The sequence below is a fragment of the Taudactylus pleione genome, unplaced genomic scaffold, assembly GCF_031769625.1.
Source record: "Taudactylus pleione unplaced genomic scaffold, aTauple2 ptg000938l, whole genome shotgun sequence".
Taxonomy (NCBI): Eukaryota; Metazoa; Chordata; class Amphibia; order Anura; family Myobatrachidae; genus Taudactylus; species Taudactylus pleione.
Window position 1 is genome coordinate 1,037,933 of NW_028285339.1, and position 21,930 is coordinate 1,059,862.

Below are 21,930 nucleotides of genomic sequence, written 5' to 3' on the forward strand. Positions count from 1 at the left end.
TATATGTAATAGAGAGGGGATTACGTCTCTGGTTTTCAGATGCCCATACACTGTGCGATTTTTTACACAATTTGGCCGTTTTCGATCATTCGTAACGACCAATCGTATAAAAAGTGGCATATTCCAGTACGATTTCGATGCCGGGGACGATTACGATGCCAATGTGCGTCCCCGGCGTCATGCATCAGCACCGCAGATCAACTGAACCTGCAGTAAGATTTCGACCTAACATGTAGTATTTGATACACATCGTATGCCGTTTTGCTTGATGTACGATTGCGATGTACGATGTCCCTGGCCACTCCCCTCCTCCATTTTGTGACAGACGACGGGAGAAGTGAAGCAGCAGCAGCAGCATCGTCTCTTGTGGAGGTTTGCAAATAAAAAGAGAGTAATCGCCTTTATTCTATGTACACCATGAACCACCAATGTACACCTGCACCTCCAATGCCCTGCACCACAAATGCATAATAACCACTGCCCTCCAATGTGTATTAACCCCCCTGCCCCACCATTGTGTATTAACCCCCCTGTCCCACCAATGCGTATTAACCCCTGCATCCCAATGCACAATAACCACTGCCCCCAATGTGTATTTTATCCACTGCCCCCAATGTGTATTTTATCCACTGCACCCAATGTGTATTTTATCCACTGCACCCCCATTATGTATTTTAACCACTGCAATGCCAATGTACCCTATGCCACCAATGTACTAGCCCAGGGGTTCCCAACCACGGTCCTCAAGGCACACTAACAGTCCAGGTTTTAAGGATAGCCACAGTTAAGCACAGGTGTCTTAATTAGTACTTTAGTTATTTTGATTTAACCATCTGTGCTAAGGCATGGATATCACAAAAACCTGGACTGTTAGTGTGCCTTGAGGACCGAGGTTGGGAAACACTGTACTAGCCCATCAATGGTTAATATCCACTGCACCCGCAATGTACCCACTGCCCTAGCCAATGTTATGACAGTGTAGCACAAAGCAAGTTGTCCCCCAATTGTTTTTAAAAAAAATGTACTATGAAAATAAACGGACACAGGTTAAAAAATTTATTTACAACACATTAAAAACATATAAACTTATTACAATAATTAAACTGGTAAAACATTCAAAATGTAAAAACAACACATTAAAAACATATCAACTAATTAAAATAATTCAACTGTTAAAAAATTTAAACTTCCAAATTTTAAAAACATTTTTTTTCTGTTTTCCCACAGAACTGACCACTGCAAGAGACTGCCAGTTTGTCACTGGTTTTCTGGAGTGCTATCGCGCCCACGAATGTCTGTGGTGCATAAAGGGGGCAGACTATAGCTATAAATACAAGAGAGCTGCTGCAATTGAAGAGCTTGTATCTTTTAGCAAGCCATTCCATGACGAGACTTCATCAAAGTGGGTTCAAACCAAAATTCTAAATTTACATACATGTACGTTAAAGAAAATAAGAAACAGCAGAAGTCCCGGGCATCTGGAGCGGGGGTCGATGAGGTCTACACCACTAACTTGTGGTACGTCGACCTCCTCAAATTCCTCCATTCGCTCATGGATGAGAGTGTACCTGAGAAGCAGCAAGAGGACACCACTGAACCTGAACTTCAGTCCTCTTTGGATGTGGTAAGTACAGACATAGGGCCTGATTCAGAGCCGGACGCTCTGACCAGAGCGCTCGCTCTGAATCAGGGCCCTCCTACCTCAACTTGGAGCGGCCTCTTGGACGCTCGCATAGCTGTGGGTTACCACCCACAGCTTATGCGAGCGTCCATGATGATGGTCAAGACCATCGCGACCATCGGGCTTGCGACGAGACCCTTGCTGCCACAAGCCCTGGAGTGATTTTGGCTCTATCAGAGCCAAAATCACTCCCACTGACATCACTACTGACGTCAGTGGGGCCGGACCCAGACGGTAGGCGTGAACGCCTCCGTCTGGAAGCCACGCCCCCGGCACGCCCACCAAAGGGGCAACGGCTACCCCGTCGCTCGCCGGGTCTTGCGCATGCGCACCATCGACCCGCTTACGAGCGTCCTGCGCTCGCAAGCGGGTCTGAATTAGGCCCATAGTATATACACACCATGCCAAATGTTTTTTAAAAGTTCAATAGTCCACAATTGTCCATATTACACTAGTGGATACTGTCCTCCTGCCATGGTACTGCCCCCACTCCATTAAAGCAGGCCAGGTATTGCTCCCTGACCTCTTTAGCCCGCACAGTCCCTGTTGACTGCACAACTGCAGATGGGGCCACAGAGGGCATCTCCAATGTCTCCTGTGGATGGTCCGGGACGTATGTCGTAGCTATGTCTAATGTCCTCTGTTGTATAGTGGAAGTTTTGCAGAGGAAATTGTGGAGGACACAGCAGGCCAAGACGACGCAATCTATTATGTCCACATGTAGATCTATAGCCGTATGGAAGATTCTGAATATGTTGCATAGAATGCCAAAGGTGTTTTCCACTAACCTCCGTGCCTTGGATAGACGGTAATTGAAGATGCGCTTTTCTTTGTTCAGGCCCCTTTGCGCATATGGCTTCAGCAAGTGTTCATGGAGAGCAAATTCCTCATCAGCCACAAAACCGTAGTTTAGGCTCTGTTTCGTTACCTCTGTATTTGGCAAATTCAGACGGTTGGTGTTAAGTCTCTCGTAGAAGAGGGTTTGTTTAAATGACCCTCCATCATAAGCACGGTATATTTGCCCACATCAATAAAAGTAAACTCGTAATTGGCGTTCACCACCGCCATGAGCACTATACTATAAAGCCCCTTAAAATTATAATAAAAGGATTCACTGTGGCCAGGTGGGTTAATGTGGATATGTTTGACATCAATGGGCTCGATTCAATTCAACGCGAATTGAATAGCGCCGGGAAGGAGCTCCCAGAGCTATTCAATTCTGCACGCTGTTAGGTCAGGGAATGCCCGTTCTCCAACCCCTCGCGCCTTAAACAAGGTGTTTAGTAGAGAGAACGGGCATTCTCTGACTAAACTTCCCGGCGCGATGCTGTTTCCGCCGCGCTAAGGGCAGAAAACAGCATCGCGCCTGTACTTTTGTCAGATTTCTTCTCGCACCCCCAGGAGGGGTGTGAGAAGAAATCCTTAGTCGGAGTTAACAGCGCACTTAATTGAATAGCTCCGGGAGCTCCTTCCAGCGCTATTCAATTGACGTTGAATTGAATCAAGCTCAATGGCTCCACCGCAGTTGGGGAAATTCCACCTATGTTCAAATTCCTCTGCAATGGTCTGCCACTCCTCCACTGTTGTTGGGAACTAGAAGAAAGAAAGAAAGAACTAAATAATAGAAAACATGTTATTAACATTAATCTTTTCTCTTTCTCACCAGACCTCGACCTCACCACTAGTCCGCAAATGGCCACCCAAAGCGAGAGTGAGGCTGAATTTACTCAGCCTGCTTCCAGACGGTGAAGGTACCAGCGCAAGACCCAGGCACAGCCAGATCCGCTGCTTAAACAGGTTGAGCAGGCCCTACAAAAGCCCCCGGACATGATCGACCACCTGGGCACTCATATAGCCAGTAGTCTCCGAGAAATGGATGAGACTCAACAAATACATGCCCGGAGGATCATCTACGAGACAGTGATTTGGGGGAGATTGAAGCAGCTGGGCACCACAACAAGGCTGACGGATGAGCCTCTGCCCCAGACAACGGAGCAGCCACGCTATGGGTTATCCTCATCCCATTCCTACCCGCCACCAAGCTACCAGGCCACACAACTGGGGCCAACCCCACCCCCATCCCACTTACCAGAGCCATGTTGGCGGAGGATGAGGAGCCCCCCCTCAAATTTTTTTAATTATAATTGAAAATATCAGCAAGTTTTATCTCTTCCAATATGTACTGCATGGTATACGGTGCGGATGACACGGATTGGATAGGGTCACTAAATGCATGGCGCAAGGACAGATTGGGGAATGCCGGGGCCTCAATCTGTACTTGCGCCATGTGCTTCTTGGCCTATGCAATCCGTCATCTGACACAACGTATACCGTGCAGCTGCCTAGCTATTGGGAGAGATAAAACTTGTTGATATAGCAGTTATTTTACATTACTTTAAATATGTTGAGTCCTGAAAAGGATGAAATAGTTTTCAGATGTTTTTTTACTTCAGTATCAACAAGTTTTATCTCTTCCAATACGCACTGCATGGTATACGGTGCGGATGATGCGGATTGGACGGGGTCACTAAATGCATGGCACAAGGACAGATTGGGGAATGCCGGGGCCTCAATCTGTACTTGTGCCATGTGCTTCTTGGCCTATTCAATCCGTCGTCTGTCACACCGTATACCATGCAGCTGCCTAGCTATTGGGAGAGATAAAACTTGTTGACATAGTATTTTGTATACATTTAAAACCATGTTGGTTTTGGTAAACATTAAAAAGCAGCCATGTTGGCTTTGGTTTTAAGTAAAAATACATTTATTGATATTTACAGCCATGTTGGTTGATTTATTTCCCTCAGTGTGAAAAAAATAAAAATTTTCTTTCACCTGAAATAAAAATGTGTAGTGTTTTTACTCACGTTAAAGTAGTGGTACTTCAAGACATTCACAATGGCTTTGCAGGTGTCCGGGATGTTCAGGTCTTCAAAGGACCTTCCAGTAGCCAGGTACCTCAGGGTAGCAATGAGCCTTTCCTCAGCCGGGATGGCCCTCCTCATGCGGGTGTCCTGCCTCTGGATATAGGGGGTCACCAGGCGCAGCAACTCTGGGAAGGTGGCATCATCCATACGCAAGTAGTTGCGGTAATCGTCCGGGTTGTTTTCTATAATCTCCATCAACAGGGGTATATGGGAGAGAGTCTTCCTCCTCATCAGCTACTCATTGGTCCAGCTAGACCTCATCCCCCTCCTCAGCTCCATCATCTTTCATCTTCAAATAGCCATAGGCTAGCAGAAGCTTATAGCAATAGGAACCCATCACCACAAAATGTAGTATAGAACACACTTTGTTAAAGCCAAGCCCAAAACAAAGCAAAGCACAATAGCAATGTTCAGCAGGGTATAAAACCAAGCCTCACTAGTCACAGAGCAGAGTGTGCCAAGATCTAAAATGGATCTACCCCCTAGATAAGCCCTCCCCTATTGAGATTCCTGCAGATGCTTCGTGAGATTGTTTGCTGCATACGATATATTGTAAACGATTTGAAATAGTTTTACGACACATCTAATTGTATGCTCGTTTATACAATCGTACCATTTGTTGGCACAAATCGTAAAGAATTTGAAAGGAAATCATATAAGAGATTGCATCGTATACAAATCGCACCGTGTATGGGAACCTTAACTTATGTATTCTCAATGAGATTGGTTATCCTTCTAACGTTTTTTTAACTGCAGTTTTATTCATTTCTCAAAGTGAGGAAAAGTGAATATATGAACAGAGAGGAGTATATTTATAAGTTCACATATGTATGTGTCTAAAAATATTAATCACCGTGAATTAGAGAGATTTAAGGAGACCATGGGCGAGATGTAATAGGGCCAGAGTTTGGAAAATGTGCGAGTATGGAGCTATACTTGCACATTTTCAGAACTCACCCTATGTAATAAGCAAGCCTCCCCCGCATGCTGGTACTTGGAGAACTACACATACCAGCATGCAGGGCATTAAGGTCCTGCTGCTATCTCTAGTTCGCCGTCCATCTCAGACCACACAGGATCGTTAGTAAATGTACCCCTTTCACTGACTGACTGACCACAGTGCAGATTCAACAAGAATGAACCTGTTAGTGCAGGCTGAAACATGCCCAATCCTGCCTTGAGTGACATCACCTTTTGAGAATGCTGACAGCTACTATTGTTGCAGAAATGATAGAATACCAATCTTGAGGGGCAAGTGGGCCCTATAGGGGTTATTTTTATGAGGAATTTTATGGTTGGGTTTAAAATCGCAAAAGGGGTATAACCTGGCGGGCAAAATTATAACTAATGGTAATTTTCAATTTTAAAGAAATAATTTTAATTAAACATTAAAATACTCATACATGCAATCAAAATCCAATTATTTTTCTTTCATTGGCCCTCATTCAGAGCCGTACGCTCTGAGCAGAGCGCACGCTCTGAATGAGGGCCGCCCTCCATAATTATGGAGCGTCCTCCTGGACACTCGTATAGCTGTGGGTCACCACCCACAGCCTATACGAGCGTGCAGTTTGATGGCCGCGATGGTCGTGACCATCGCGACCATCGCCACTGCGAGCCGGAGCCTGCGGTTGAGGTTTTCAACCGCAAGGCCCGGAGTGATTTTGGCTCTATCAGAGCCAAAATCACTCCCACTGACATCACTAGTGATGTCAGTGGGCCAGCTTCTGACGGTAGGCGTTCCCTTGGGAACGCCCCCGTCAGGGAGGCACGCCCCCGGCACGCCCACCAAAGGGGGCGTGCTGTCAATCAACATCGACAGCACGCCCCCTTTGATCAGACACAACGAGCGAAGGAAAGTCCTTCGCTCGTCGCGTCTGGCGCATGCGCACGACGGAGCTCCCGCCGTCGTGCGCATGCTCAGTGCAGACCATCAACCCGCTCGCGAGTGGGTCTGAATCAGGGCCATAGTCTTCTAATGTATACTTTAAAGTTCAATTGTAAACAAAAAAAGGGACATAACTAATCTGCCTTAGGTTGATAATGCTTATTAAACCCACTTTTTTTTTGCACCAAAAAAAAAAATTAAGTATAAAGTAAAGGAGAATCCGGCAAGATTGAGAAAACATTTTTTTCTGGAATCTCCATATTTTGATTGACTTAAGGTGCGTACACACAGTACGATTAAAATGGACGATAGGAACGATAACGATATTGATCATATCGCTTATATCGTGCATTTTATGGCCACCAACAATCTGCAATGCACGGGTATCTATGGTCGATATAGATAATCGCCCGTGCATGCAGGCCAACCTGGTCGATATCATTGATCGCGGGTCGTTATAGCCGTTGGTGGGTACATTGTGTGCTGGATGATCGATATTGATCGCCCAGCACACCCGGGAGATCGAACAACGATATCGTCATCGATCATCCCGTCTGTACGCACCAAAAGGGTCAAAATTTTAAAGTGATTTGTGGATTAGGCACTGAGATGGGATTTTTTTTCACATACACTACATTAAAAACAGAGCATCAGGAGTGGCATTTCTGAGCAATTTTTCAAAACTTTGATCCCCTATATTTCAAAAACTATGAGGCCTAGATAAGAAAAATGTTACAAGGGTTTGTAGCTATGTGGTAGTATCAAGTGTACAAAGTTTCATGAAAATCTGAGTCGGTGGGTGTCATGGCCTGGGTGAACTGACATGAAATGACCCGTGAGTTTCTCCCCTATCCCTAACCTATAACCGTACCTCTAGTGTCTAACTCAGAGGTACCCAAACTCCGCCATTACAGTACACATTTTAAGGAAATCTATGCTTGAGCACAGGTAACTATTTAGTCTAACCCTAACCTTATGAACGTTGACATTGACGACCTTTTGGCTACAACCCCCGTTTAGTAAGTGTACTTCCGACGGTCACAGGTAATGCAGCCTGCTTGTGTACTGTAACTGAAAATAATAGTTTTCTCTATTTGTAAAGGCTACAATTAAAAAGGGGTGTTCTTTTCAAGTTCCAAAAACATAGATAATTACTTGGTATAGGTTTACACACAGTAGGCGGTAACTGGTATGAATAGAATGAGAAACCGTGATCTACAATAACAGGCTTAATAGAAATAACTCTTACTGCATTTGGCAATGAGAAGGAAACAAAGCAGTGACTTTTATGGACTTCGCAAAGGTCAGAATTGTCCCAGGGTTTCTAGATCAAGACCATGGAGGCCTTAAATGTGAGCCATAAAGGTAACTTCAACACCAATTATAATTTAGTCCTGGTTGTTGCTTTTATTATAATATAGATGGTGTTAACCTGCTGAGCCCCACTACTTCCTATTGGAATGAGATCCAGAGTGCCAAGCTCCTGACTTTGTGGTGCATAGGCATTCAAACTAAGGGCCTGATTCAGAGCCACTCGTAAGTGGCCGCTCGTTCGCTCCGAGCGATGTTTGCCCAACTGCGCATGCGTACGGATCGTTATATGCATGCGCGAACCAGTCAGTGTGGCCGAAATTCATGTGCTCACAAAATAGCGAATGCCTGATAATTTGAGTGACAGAATGAGGCGTATGTGGGTGGTAACATGGGAAGGTGCTTGAAAACGGGGAGTGGAGATCCGACCGCAGGCGTGCTTAAAGGTCAAAACGGGCGTTTTATGGGTGTGCATATTTAAAACAGCAGCGTCATTGACCACGTCACTGGGTTATTTAATAGCCAGAACTGCTCGCAAAATTGTGGTAACAAAAACCAACCACAAGAATAGCGAACAGTTCATACCCTGGTCGATGTACTCGATTAATCTAATAAATAGCGGACATGACGTAGGATGCGAGCGGCCAGGGGGCGTAGTTTCCCAAAAAACGTCCGCAAGTTTTGTCCGCTCGTTCAGACCCAGAGGCGTGAACAGACCGCAAACAGCGAACGGTTCATTTGAATAGCCACCCCTATTTTCAGGACGAGCGAGCGCTAATTGCGTCCGGCTCTGAATCAGGCCCTAAGTTTGTGCATGTACCGTAACAATGTCCGGCAGTGCAAACTTTTGCCGCTACTCGTTAGTGATAAAAGCAGTAGTGGTGGGGTACCCAGGACAGCTGCTTTTCGGAGAAGCTATTCTGGCACTGGAAAAATACTGAATTTCCCTGGTGTAATGGTGTCCACTGCTGCAACTTACAAGATCTGGATACCTAATTTAACATGGAGCCACCGGGTGCTAATAATAAATAGGCCCCTAAATCAACAAAAAGTAATACAAAAGCTAGCTTATATAGGGGGCACTATAGTGGTTAAGGAAATATAAAAAAAAAATCGAAAGGAAGTTTTTAAGCTGCTTAATGATGACAATATATTCACCATTGAAAGGAAATTAATATTCAATGAAAGTTAACTTTATTAAACAACACAGTGGAAAAGTAATATTAGATGAAAAAGACACACAGGCCCGTATTCAATTTGGAGCGAAAAAGACGTTTTCGTGTGTTTTTGGTGAAAACTTTTCGCTGATGACGTAATTTTCGCCTGTTTTGATTTTACTCCGTACTTAATTTGGATGCAATGACATAATTTTCGCCTGTTTTGAGTTTACTCTGTATTTAATTTACAATGCAATGTAATAGGCGGAAAAGTTTCGCCAATGAATAGCATGCAGAAAAAAGTGCAGAATTGGGGTTTTGGGGTGCAACGTTGCAGGAACCCCCGTGCAGCCTTCAGACAGTCCCCCAAAGGTAAACTGTGTAAAAAATTTTTTAAAAAACACTTAAGGACACCCCCCCCCCAAAAAAAAATCACTTTTTGGGCACCCCCCCCCCCCCCCAAAAAAAATCACTTTTTGGGGGCGAAAAAAAATGTTGTGGGACAAAGATGAAAACTAGCGAACTTGACTCTGGGGGGGTCCCCAAGTCTGCCCCAAGTGTTTTTTTCATTGCAGGTGCTTGCGGCAGGTGGATTTTCACGATTTTTACAACTTAACTTTAGCAACTTTAAAATATGCTGGTCCCCATTTTCAAGTACCCCAAATATGCTGGGATGTTACTTTCTCCAAAAAACCCCCCAGAATACTATTCTTCACCACTTATACAAAAACGCTATTTAGCAGCTATTGAGCCCGTTTAAAAACACCAAATACCCTCAGCAAGCCAAAACGGGGGGTACCATAGGGAACCCCTATGTCAGAGCATCTTTTGGGGGGTGTCAGGCTGATTTCCCAAATCTGACAGCACTTTCCGCTTGTTTAAGTTTTGCTGGGTCCCGTTTTTGCCTACTTTCAAATTGAATACGGCGATACGTGGGCACGCGCGCAATACTTTTCCGCCTGCAAAACACGCGATGTAGGCGAAAAGTCTGTGAGGCAAAAAAGTATCGCGGCTCGGCTCAAATTGAATACGGGCCACAGTATCCTATCAACCTTCTGTAGTAAATTTTAACAAAGATATATAAACAGCCACATAATCCACTTTGGGGGCGACTCAATTCAGCACGATGTTGAATAGGCCAGGGAAAATTGAATAGTCCCTTTTGGTTGGCAAATAGTCTTAGGAACTAACTAAATTATGGTCAATATATATTGCACTAAATTAGTCAACATTCAAAATCATATGTAGTAAAGATCAGATAATATTTATAGGGCACAATGGATATTTTAAATGAATTGGCCAATATAATATGGCATGTAATTACCTTGTAGTCACAGCCTATGTTAGCTTTTGTACACTTTTAGTAATCACGATTTAGGATTAAATGCTGTAAATGTAATGAAATATTAGGTATAGGTATTTTATTTATAAAGGTAGCAAATTCATGCTAACAAATAATTGTTTTTGGTTTATTAAGCAATTTGTATCAAAATTTGAGGGGGACATCTCAAGCTGGGTACACACTACACACTAGATGATATTTCGCCAGATCTGTCCATAAAATGCCATAATATGAAGTGATAGTGTAAAGTAAGCGCTCACTCGTTGCACCTTATATATAACCCTATTAAGGGCACAATAAAACCCCAGGTGTGAAATAAAAATCAGTTGGGTTTAAAAAAAACCCACTTTAGACTACCACTTCATATTATGGCATTTTTACATGCCTTCAGCGCTCACCTGTGATTATATACCCATACAATATCTATTTGCTATAGATCAACCATCACCTGTGCGGCCCTGCACAGTTGGCCACATGCCATCTGGTGTTGCATGTCTGACAGTGATAGGTGTTCAGACACTTGGGCAGCGCTGTGCATCAGCGCGACTGCCTGTGCACCAGTGTCCCGATGTCTGGATACACACGGGGCTGTTTGTTTACATTGTGAACTCCGTCCACACACCTGACACCCGGCAACCAATGAGCCACTAGGGGGCTCGGCGGGGGGAAGTCAGTATGGGCAATGATTGAGATTGTTTGGAACCCTTTTTAGGATATATACAAGCAGGGCCAATGAGGATTTGGTTGAAATGGTCATCGGGTGCTGCCTATTGGACGCTGTATTTTTCATATGTGACCTTCACAATAAATCTACTAAGCGTTGAGAGCTGGCTCTTTGTTGTTGTTTTTTTTTAAAGTGAGTGCATATACATAAATATTATATATATATATATATATATATATACATATATGTGTGTGTGTGTGTGTTCCCGCGAGGCAGTGGCGGGCTGGGCCGGGGGGCAGGGTGCCATCTGCCCCCCGGGCCGGTACAATACTAGTGTGTCAGGGCCGGCATGCGATGCTACGGCTCCCGTGCTGCTGCCCAGAGACAGAGAGCCGATTCAAGTAACAGGGGCTAACACAAAATGGCTGCCCCCATAACAGGCTACAAAAAGATGGCCGCTGTCGACCAATGGGGAGCCAGGTTTCCCTACCCACAATTCCTAGAGGCTGGAGAATGAAAAAGGGGGCGTGGCCTATTGGGGGAGTGGGAAGAGCCTAAAGAGGAGCTGAATGATAAAATAAATATTTTTATCACACCCATGGAGGAGAGAGGGCAGAGATGAGGAGTGCTTGCCTCCTGTCTTCTACACCCATACCAGGTAAGTAAAGGGTGTCACAGTGGCATAAACTTTGTGTTGTTTTGTTATTTAAAATGTGTGTGCTGACTAAGTGTGACTGTGTGTGTGCTGACTAAGCATACTTGCCTACTTTGCTGGGCAGCTTTCCGGGAGCAGCAGGAGGGGGACCTGCTGCTCTCCTCTTCGGGGGGCGGGGCCAGACGATAGACGGCATTAGGCCCCGCCCCTTTACAGAAAACCCCCGTGATTCGCGGGTCCATAAGGGGGCGGGGCTAAATGACGCGATTTGCCTAATTTAGCCCCGCCCCTTCCCGACGGACCCGATAATGTCAGGTAAAATCTCCCCATCCTGCCCACTTCACTAGGAAGTGGGCGGGATGCGGGAGATATGCCTACTCCTCCGGGATCGCGGGGGGTTACCTGAAAAATCGGGAGCCTCCCACGATTCCCGGGAGAGTAGGCATGTATGTGACTAAGTGTGTGTGTGTGCTGACTAAGTGTGACTGTATGTGTGTGTGTGTGCTGACTAAGTGTGACTGTATGTGTGTGCTGACTAAGGGCCTGATTCAGACCCACTCGCGAGCGGCTGTCCGCTCGCAAGTGGGTCGATGTTATGCACTGAGCATGCGCACGACGGAGGGAGCTCTGTCGTGCGCATGCGCCAGACGCGACGAGCGAAGGAAAGTCCTTCGCTCGTTGTGTCCGATCAAAGGGGGCGTGCTGTCAATGTTGATTGACAGCACGCCCCCTTTGGTGGGCGTGCCGGGGGCGTGCCTCCCTGACGGGGGCGTTTCCACGGGAACGCCTCCCGTCAGAAGCCGGCCCACTGACATCACTAGTGAATCACTCCCACTGACATCACTAGTGATGTCAGTGGGAGTGATTTTGGCTCTGATAGAGCCAAAATCACTCCGGAGCTTGCGGTTGAAAACCTCAACCGCAGGCTCCGGCTCGCAAATTCGATGGTCGCAATGGTCTCGACCATCGCGACCATCACAATGCACGCTCGTATAGCCTGTGGGTGGTGACCCACAGCTATACGAGCGTCCAGGAGGACGCTCCATGAAAATGGAGGCCGGCCCTCATTCAGAGCGTGTGCTCTGCTCAGAGCGTACGGCTCTGAATGAGGGCCTAAGTGTGACTGTGTGTGTGTGTGTGCTGACTAAGTGTGACTGTATGTGTGCTGACTAAGTGTGACTGTGTGTGTGCTGACTAAGTGTGACTGTGTGTGTGTGCTAAGTGTGACTGTATGTGTGCTGACTAAGTGTGTGTGTGCTGATTAAGTGTGACTGTATGTGTGCTAAGTGTGATTGTGTGTGTGCTGACTAAGTGTGACTGTATGTGTGCTGACTAAGTGTGACTGTGTGTGTGTGTGTGTGTGTGCTGACTAAGTGTGTGTGTGTGTGCTGACTAAGTGTGACCGTATGTGTGCTGACTAAGTGTGACTGTATGTGTGCTGACTAAGTGTGACTGTGTATGTGTGCTGACTAAGTGTGAGTGTGTGTGTGGATGCTGACTAAGTGTGACAGTATGTGTGCTAAGTGTGACTGTGTGTGTGTGCTGACTAAGTGTGACTGTGTGCGTGCTAAGTGTGACTGTGTGTGTGCATGTGCTGACTAAGGGTCTCATTCAGACCGGCTCGCAAGCGGGTCAATGTTGTGCCCTGTGCACGTGCAGCGGCCGCACTGCGCATGCGCAAGCCCCGGAGCGAGAGAGAAATTCTCTCGCTCCGGGGCTCGCTACAAACGGGGCAGCTGTCGATGGTGATCGACAGCTCGCCCCGTTTAGTAGGCGAGCCGGGGGGGGTGGCTGGTCAAACGGAGGCATTCCCATGCGAACGCCTGCCGTTTGGGGGCGGCCCCACTGACATCACGAGTAATGTCAGTGGAGAGCTTCCGGCTCTGTTAGAGCCGAAAGCTCTCTGGGGCTTGCAGCAGACGAGACCCTACCTCAAGGGTCTCATCGCAAGCCCCGATGGTCGCGACGGGCTCGACCATCGCGACCATCTCCTGGTCACTCGCTAAAGCTGTGGGTGGAAACCCACAGTTTAGTGAACGGCCAGGAGGCCGTTGAAAAAAAAAATGCGTCCGCCCTCATTCAGAGCGTGTGACTGTGTGCTGACTAAGTGTGACTGTGTGTGTTGATTGAGTGTGTGCGATTGTGTGTATGTATGTATGTATGTATGTATGTATATATATATATATATATATATATATAATTTATAATCTGTGTGTGGTCGAAGTAGACATTTTGAAGTGGGGGTATGGAAATATCAGGGGGGCTTTATAGGCAGGCCCAAATCCTGAGCCCCCTGATATTTCCATACCCCCACGTCCTCTTAAACACCGCACACATTCCCTCACAGTCACTGCACACCACACACCATAGCTCATAGCATACTTCACATCACAGCACACTGCCCACCTCACCCTGCTCTGCTCTGGTGAACGCGGTCGCTGCTCTCCCTTCCCTGGGCCCTTCCCCAATCTTTCTCCGTGGTGGTACTGGCATTTTGAATTCAGCGCCGGCTGTGAGCAAATGACAGCTAGCGGACTGTCAGCCAATTGGGTGGCACGTGGCCGCTCCTGATTGGCTGCCGGTCCGTTAACCGTGATTGGCTCGCAGCCGGAGCCAAATTTAAACATGCAGCTGCTTGGTGATCGGCGCTGAGACAGTGATAGTCCCAGCCCCGGCCTCCCCTGATTGGCTGCTGCTCCGCAAGCCATGATTGATTCGTTGTCGGAGATAAATTTAAACAAGCAGAGAGCAGCCGCTTGTTGACCGGCACTGGGACAGTCAATTGGGTGCCAGTGCCGGACGGGTGCCGAACTGAAGTGACGGCATGACATACCATTCCATACCCGCACACTTCAAGCAATGTATATAAATTTTATTTTTTTGTCAGAAGGTGAAAAACAAGCACCTTATAGTGTACTATATTCAATGTCATTGAAGAAAATAAAGGTAATTATGATGTGTAACATATAGGTTCAAAAATCAGGCATGTAGTAGTTTACTGTGGTACACACCCCCAACATTACTGTCATGCCCGTTTTTAAAATTGCACTCGCCAGTAGAAAAGCAGGGCCACTTGCTGGTTTGCCCCCAGGCTGAAAGTTGCAGCCAGCCCCTGCCGCTAGGCTGTTTCAGCGGGGCGCCGCACCCGGTCCTATTTTTAAAGGTCACAAAGCAACCTGCCCTCTGTCGCAGCGCCTCGCTGAAACAGCCTGCGGGTTCTGTCTCCTCCCGCTGGCCACAATGTGCTGCGGGTGGGGAAAACGGCGGTGCAGCGGTCACCGCCTGGCATCCATTCACAGTGACCGCATCGCTTGGAGGCTGCCCAGCATGTCCGTAAGTTCTGGTCACGTACCAAGAGTGACGAAAAGGGGACGTGTCATGAAAACACGCCTCTTTTAATTGACCACGCCCCATTTTCAGGCGTGCGCAGTGCCCTTTCTCTAGGACTGGCGCCCTGCCCTAGAGTGAGCAATTATATATTATAAGGGCACAGTCGTGCCCTTATAGTTAAGCTGCATCTAAAAAACGAATTTCTCCATAGAGAATTCCGGAGGGAGGGGCAGGGTGTTCCAAGGGGCTACACCTCAAAAGCTATTAGAGGTATGGATCTGAAATTTGGTACGGCCAGGTAGAACTGTCACTGGGTGCTGCATGCCAAATTTCAGGGCATAAACATAAAAATTGAGGATTTGGGAGTAATCTAAAGCTTCAACTGTCACATTTTACTGACATTCTCAATTAGGACAACTTTTCTGCTATAGTCTATGGGGGATTTTTGGGAAGGAAAAACTCAGGGTAGGGGTGGAATGTAGACTTGGGGTTTGTTTTATTAGGTAGCTATTGTGCCAGGTTACATGCTTTTGGGGTTCAGGTAAATTAGAAAGTTACAGTTTTTAAACTAAGACCTCAAGAATGCGCCATTATAAAGATAGGACTTTTCAACTTGTGGCGCAGCCGCAATAGGAGCCTCCAGCAGGTGTAATAACTGTGGCTTCACGTGGGTGCACCAAGATGGCCGTCATTTGCGGGCTTTAGCGGTGGTTGGCTCGGGGGAAAGAAGCTGGCGTTAGCTGCAGTGGGAGCCGGTGGAACCAGGGGACAGTAGCGGGCTTTAGCTGCGGCGGTGCTGGTGGCAGTGCAGGCATTAGGACCCGGGGGAGGTAGCAGCACACAGAATGCAGGCTCAGATCTGGTAAATCCATAATACCTGCTTCTGTGTAAAAGAGAAAAAAAAAAGTGTGGCCCGCCCCCCAGAAAACAACCAGCACCGGGCTTTGGAGCCCCTGTCCTGGTTGCCAAAATACGGGGGAAAAATGACATAGGGGTCCCCCGTATTAAGCGCAACCAGCACAAGTCTCTGAGCCGGTCCTGGTTCTGGAAATACAGGGGGGAAAAAATGCATAGGGTCCCCCTGTATTTACCAGAACCACGACCGGACTCCTTCTAGCGGGGGGTGATGCCACAGCCAGGGGAGCCCTTTCACCGGGCCCCCCAGCCGCAGCATCACCCCTGACCGCTAGTCAGCCCAGGCCGGGGATTCCTGGGGAGTTAGGGACCCCCCCAATAAGGGGGTCCCCCTCCCCAGGGCACCCCAGGCCGATAGCCCGGGGCTATCCCGAGCACCCATGGGCGGTGGGTGCTGGGTTGATTATGTAAAGTGTGGTGCATATGAAAATATAAATATTGTCTTTTGCTGTGGACTACAGTTCCCAGCAAGCCTCCCCCGCATGCTGGTATTTGGAGAACCACAAGTATCAGCATGCGGGGCATTACGGGATTGCTGGTACTTTTAGTTCCATTTTGAGGCCTATATTGGAGTCCACCTCTGCCTTCCATGAGCGCAGCCATAGGGTATGGCGGTGGATACAGTCACATCCGAAACCCTGCTGTTACTCCAACATATTAAACTGCATTTTGAATGTGAACAACAAAAAGGCATCTGATCCCCAGAAGTTTTTGAGGGAAAAAGTTCTACAAATGCATCAGCCCAGCACTCAATAGCATTAGCCACCCATGCGATAGCCATGGTTGGACAGGCAACAGCCCCTGAAAGCGAGTATATTGATTTCAGATAAAGTTACCACCTATGGATCCGTAGAATCCGTCCGGGCAGGGATCGGAGGCGTAGTAGCGCTCTTAATGAGACGAGTAAATCCACCCCAGGAGGTGATTCCTATTACTTGCAATGACCCTCAGGGAATGGGAAACATGAGGCCAAACGCTTTTGTGATACCTCTTATCTGGCGATAGCCAGACCCTCGCCATGGATCCACCCGCTGGTCAGAGAAGGGGAAAACAGCCGAAGACACTTTAATGCTTAAACTGATGGTGATTTGATTTAGGTGCAGGTTCAACATCCTCTATAACTAGGATGGACTTGACCACCAACACCAAAGCAGGGATAATAATACTTGATTTAGGCTCCCCCTCGTGTGAGAGGTATAGGAGTCCGATACATCATCCAGTTCACCCTTGGCTGACGATCTATGTTAGACAGCAAAGCAGACTGGGAAGTAAACAGGGCATTTATTATGCCATTTTGTGTTTCGTAGAAACGACATCCACCCAGGGTGGCTTTTGTGGTAATCCCTGCAAGGGAAATGACAGACTGTTGTGGTACCTGAGGGAATTGCATGTACTGTGAAAAACCCCGGTATGGAGTGATAGTCTGAGTCACAGGGGTAACCCGCAAGAAACTGCGAGCTACCCTGAGATGAAAGGGTAGCATGTTGAAGTAACCCCAAGTGAGTTACAACAATGGGGACTGCCAGACAATCCGCAATGGAGGCCAGGGTCTTGAGAAACAAACCGCCCAAGGGGGTCCTGTAAGGGGCCCGGCACCTGATGGCGCCGTATACATAACCCTTTCTGAGTCAAGTCCTCCGTACTCACACCTGCAGCACATGACTTGCAGGATAGAAAAAATGGGTGCAGTTTTGCGCTCTATTTCCTGGTCAGGCATATCTGACTAACAATCATTGTGGAAATATCAAGCAGCGCTATACTGGTCCTGACTGACGCTAAGATTAGCTGCAGGGACCCATTATCAGAATATGCAACACACAGTTCCACCTAAAATATGGCAAAGTGCAGCACGCAATAGTATGTGACAAACCTCACAAATATTGACAAGTATATATAGGAGAGGTCTCAAAACCACCCTAAGGGCCTGATTCAGAGCTGAACGCTCTGACCAGAGCGCTCGCTCTGAATCAGGGCCTTCCTCCATAAAAATGGAGCGTCCTCCTGTCCGCTCGTATAGCTGTGGGTGACCACCCACAGCATATGCGAGCGGCAAAAAAGATGGTCGCGATGGTCTTGACCATCGCGACCATCAGACTTGCGACGGAGACCCTGCGGTAGGGTCTCCCTGCCACAAGCCCTGGAGTGATTTTGGCTCTATCAGAGCCAAAATCACTCCCACTGACATCACTAGTGATGTCAGTGGGGCCGGCTTCAGACGGTAGGCATTCCCATGGGAACGCCTCCGTCTGGCAGGCACGCCCCCGGCACGCCCACCAAAGGGGGCGTGCTGTCAATCAACATCGACAGCACGCCCCCTTTGGTGCGAGACCCGGAGCGATGGAAAACCCGTCGCTCCCCGGGTCTCGCGCATGCGCACGACGGAGCTCCCTCCGTCGTGCGCATGCGCAGTGGGGAACATCGACCCGCTTGCGAGCGTACTGACGCTCACGAGCGGGTCTGAATGACCCCCTAAGTACACCTGTATTAGGGCAGATTGTAAAGAAAAGGGATAGATATACACTGACAGGTGAGAGAATAAAGCACCGACAGTCAGCGCTAGCATAAGTCACATACAATGCAGAAATATGTATACATAAACTTTACATATAATATACTGCAAATGGCACTACATTCAACTGCCCAGATTCAGTGTCTGGGAAGGCTATAGCACTATGTACACTCACCAAAATGGCAAGGTACGCAGGGGTACTGGACCAACTGCCGTCCTAGGAGATCTGCGCTGCTTCATAGAGGAAAATGGCCGCCGGAGACCTCAGAGAAAGCAGCCCAGGGACGCCAGACTATAGGCTTGAAAGGCGCGCTGAGCTGATGGGAGGAGCCGCTGAACAGGGAAAGCTGCCTCCCCTGGCTGGCTATTAACCCCTGGGACGCCGGCTCCCGCTGCCGATCGTTAAGTCCCTGGTGGTCTAGTGGACACGTGGGATATGGGGGGGCCCGCCGCCACTGCCAGCGCCTACGGTCTGTCCCCAGAGACCGGAGGCAAAAGACTGCATAAATGCGCGGATCACCGCAAGCGATGATCCGCGACTTTACCTGCTACCCATCGATCCGGCAGCAGTCCTGGGCGCCTGCAGAGTCCAGCTAGCACAGACTCTGGGGTCCCGCCGAGATCCCCAGATCTGTACTGGCGTCTCGGCGCCGGCGGGGTGACGGAGCGGCAGCTTGGACGTCCTATGGACAGTCCGACGCTGCCGCTCTGAAGAGTCCAAAAGTAAATTAAAAACTGTGAACTCAAAAAATAAAAATAAGCTTAGGGACTGCTAATCAGCCCCCCTGCGATAACGGTGACCCGACTCCAGCCGGGCACCTACTCAAACTGAGGTGCCTCTGGCTTAGGGGCGGGGTTATAGGGAGAGTGGACCCAGTGCATCCTGGGAGCTGAAAGCTTTAACTGCGTGGTGCCCGGATTTGGTTCCCAACCTATACCCCAAGGTCAAACCAGTGGACCCCCTATGGACCCTGAAGATGAAATACTACTAAATGCCATTCTTCACCACTTATGCAAAGGTGCTAATAAGAAGCAATTTAAACTACTTAAATACCCCAAACACTTTTATTAGGGCTATTAGTACACATCTACATTGATTCCTTATGTTAGTGCATCTTTTTTTGGGGTACAGCCTGATTTCCCCACTTGTGACAGTACTTTCCGCCTGTTCCGTATTCGCCGCTTTCTGTTTTCGCGTGGTTTGGCATTCTATAGGGCAAAAAGCAGGGGTGCGCGCGAAAAGTTTTTGTGTCTGAAACAAGTGATGTAGGCGGAAAGTCGGACAGGTGAAACATTTCCAACTCTTCGCATCTATTTCAATACGGGCCAAAGAGGGATTTTTCTAAATTCGACTCCTAAGGGGGTGAAAAAGGCTAAAATGTTCCGTCCTCCTGTGCCATGTCCTGCCTGTCTGTGTCCTCAACATTCAAACACCAACTGTCATCCCATCTGCTGCCAAACATCCCTGGCAGTTGGTAAGGGTCCTCTATTGAATAGTGAGTGAAGGGTTATGGGGTAAGGGTACAGTATTGGTAGCAGGGTTAGGGTATAAGGGCACAGTATTGGGTTAAGTGTTGAGGGATAAGGACACAGTATTGGGTGTAGGGTTAGGGGGGTAAGCATATAGTAGTGGGTTCAGGGTTAGGGGTAAATGTACAGTATGGAGTGTAATGTGAGGCAGGGCCAGACTGGCCATCGGACACTTTTGGCATTTGCCTGAAGGCTGATGGTGTCAGGGCCGGTTCGAGGAGGGCGTAAGTACACTCGCCACCGGATACATGATATGCGAGCAGGGGTGGCGTCAGTGGGCTGGGAAGAGGGGGGTGGGCCGCGAGGCCAGGCCCCCTTGACTCGCAGCACGCCCCCCTCGAAGCTAAACCATGCCCCCTTTGCAAGCAGGTGCACACTGAGAGGACTGCCAGGGCTGATGTACAGCATCAGCCCGTCCTTGATGATAGAGACACTGTGTTACTACACAGGTGAGGGCAGGGACGGATTGGGGCTGTACATCAGCCCTGGCAGTCCATACCCGCTCACAAAGGGGGCATGGTTAAGCTTCGAGGGGGGCATGCCGGAAGTCACAGAGGTCTGGCCTTGTGGCACGCTTCCCTCTTCTTGGCCCACTGCCGCCACACACCCTCCAACATGACCCGTTTCATTAGGTACAAAATGCTCTGCTCCTGGACTTCCCTCCTAATGTATGATTGCAGCCACCTGTATTGAACTAGGTAATTGATGAGATAAGCGTTTCAGGACAGGTGACTGCAATCATAAATTAAGAGGGAAGTCCAGGAGCAGAGCATTGTGTACCTGATGGAACAGGTCATGTTGGAGGGTCTGCACCCCTTCCCTCCACCTCATCATATATCATATCTGGCAGCGTTGGGTGGAGAGCGGGGGTACTTCTGCCCTCCTTGAACCAGCCCCGACCCCATCGGCCCTTCTAGCAAATGCCAGAAGTGCCCAATGGCCAGTCCGGCCCTGGGTGAGGGAGGTTAATGTCTTACTATAGCAGTGATGCATTACTGTAGAGGTGACGGATTTATGGTCATTCCTTTCAGTACGTCCCGGATTAAGGTGTTACTGTAGAGGTGAGGTGGAAATGTAAACAGTAATACCTCTTTTACACCGGAGCTAAAACCCAGGTTTTTGAAGGGTTAACCCGGGCAGCTCCCTGGTGTAAAAGGGGAGAGTTGGACCGCCGGGTCGAGTGACCCGGCAATCCAACCCAGATAACTAGCAGGGTTTAACACGGGCTTAGCCCGTGAAACCCTCCTGTGAGAACAGCGCACTCCGGGTCACGATGACCTGGAGTGCGCTGCTAGCCGGCCGATTGGTCCGGCTTCAGTGGCGCTTGGAGATGACGTCATCTCCAAGGGTCTACTATCACTCCGCAAAAGCCAGGTCTATGCAGACCCGACTGCGGTGTGAGCGGCGCCGACTCGGGAATATCCCGAGTCGGCGCCGGCAAAATTCCTGGTCTGATCCGGATAGGAACTTTGTTCCAACTCCGGGTCAGACCCGGAATTTAGGTGGAATAGGGGTATGACTAAGAGCTACCCGGGTGAACATTAGGCATATGTATGTGCTGTATTAGTACATGAAGCGACAGAGTTGCCGTTGCAAAAGAACAGCGACGTCGAGCCACATCCCCTGCCAGTAGCACCTTCCCCTTTCCGTCCCGTATACGTCATGCTGCCACGTGAACACGCTGCCATAGCGACAGTGATGTAAGCACTTCTATTGCACAGACACATAACAGTCTGACATTATCCTACCGGTATCCGCAAGAGCGCCGCCGTCACACCTTGTGGCCTGTGTGAGCCGCCCCCACGTACTCCTAGCGTGGACCGGGCACAGAGCGCAGAAGCAACCGCCCCGCCCGTACTCACTACGCTGTTATTAAATTTATCCTCCTAGTTCCTCTCTCTGATTAACGCGTGCTCGCGCCCCCTCTGACGTCACCCCCCCCAGCCCGGTCCGCCGTGCGCGCGCTGTTGCAGGGTGTAGGTCACGCGGCTGTCGTCTTGACTGGTCACCCCTCAACCAAT

General features: G+C 48.5%; 1 protein-coding gene across 2 annotated transcripts in view; it reads right to left on the bottom strand.

Annotated features, from left to right (window-relative positions):
* Positions 1-21,790, bottom strand: part of JSRP1 (junctional sarcoplasmic reticulum protein 1) — a 442,040-nt gene extending 420,250 nt beyond the window's left edge. For both annotated transcript variants that reach the window (XM_088459842.1, XM_088459841.1), the window contains exon 1: positions 21,658-21,790. The gene's annotated coding sequence lies outside the window, so the exon portion shown is untranslated. The remainder of the gene's footprint in view (positions 1-21,657) is intronic.
* Positions 21,791-21,930: the final 140 nt, after the last annotated feature.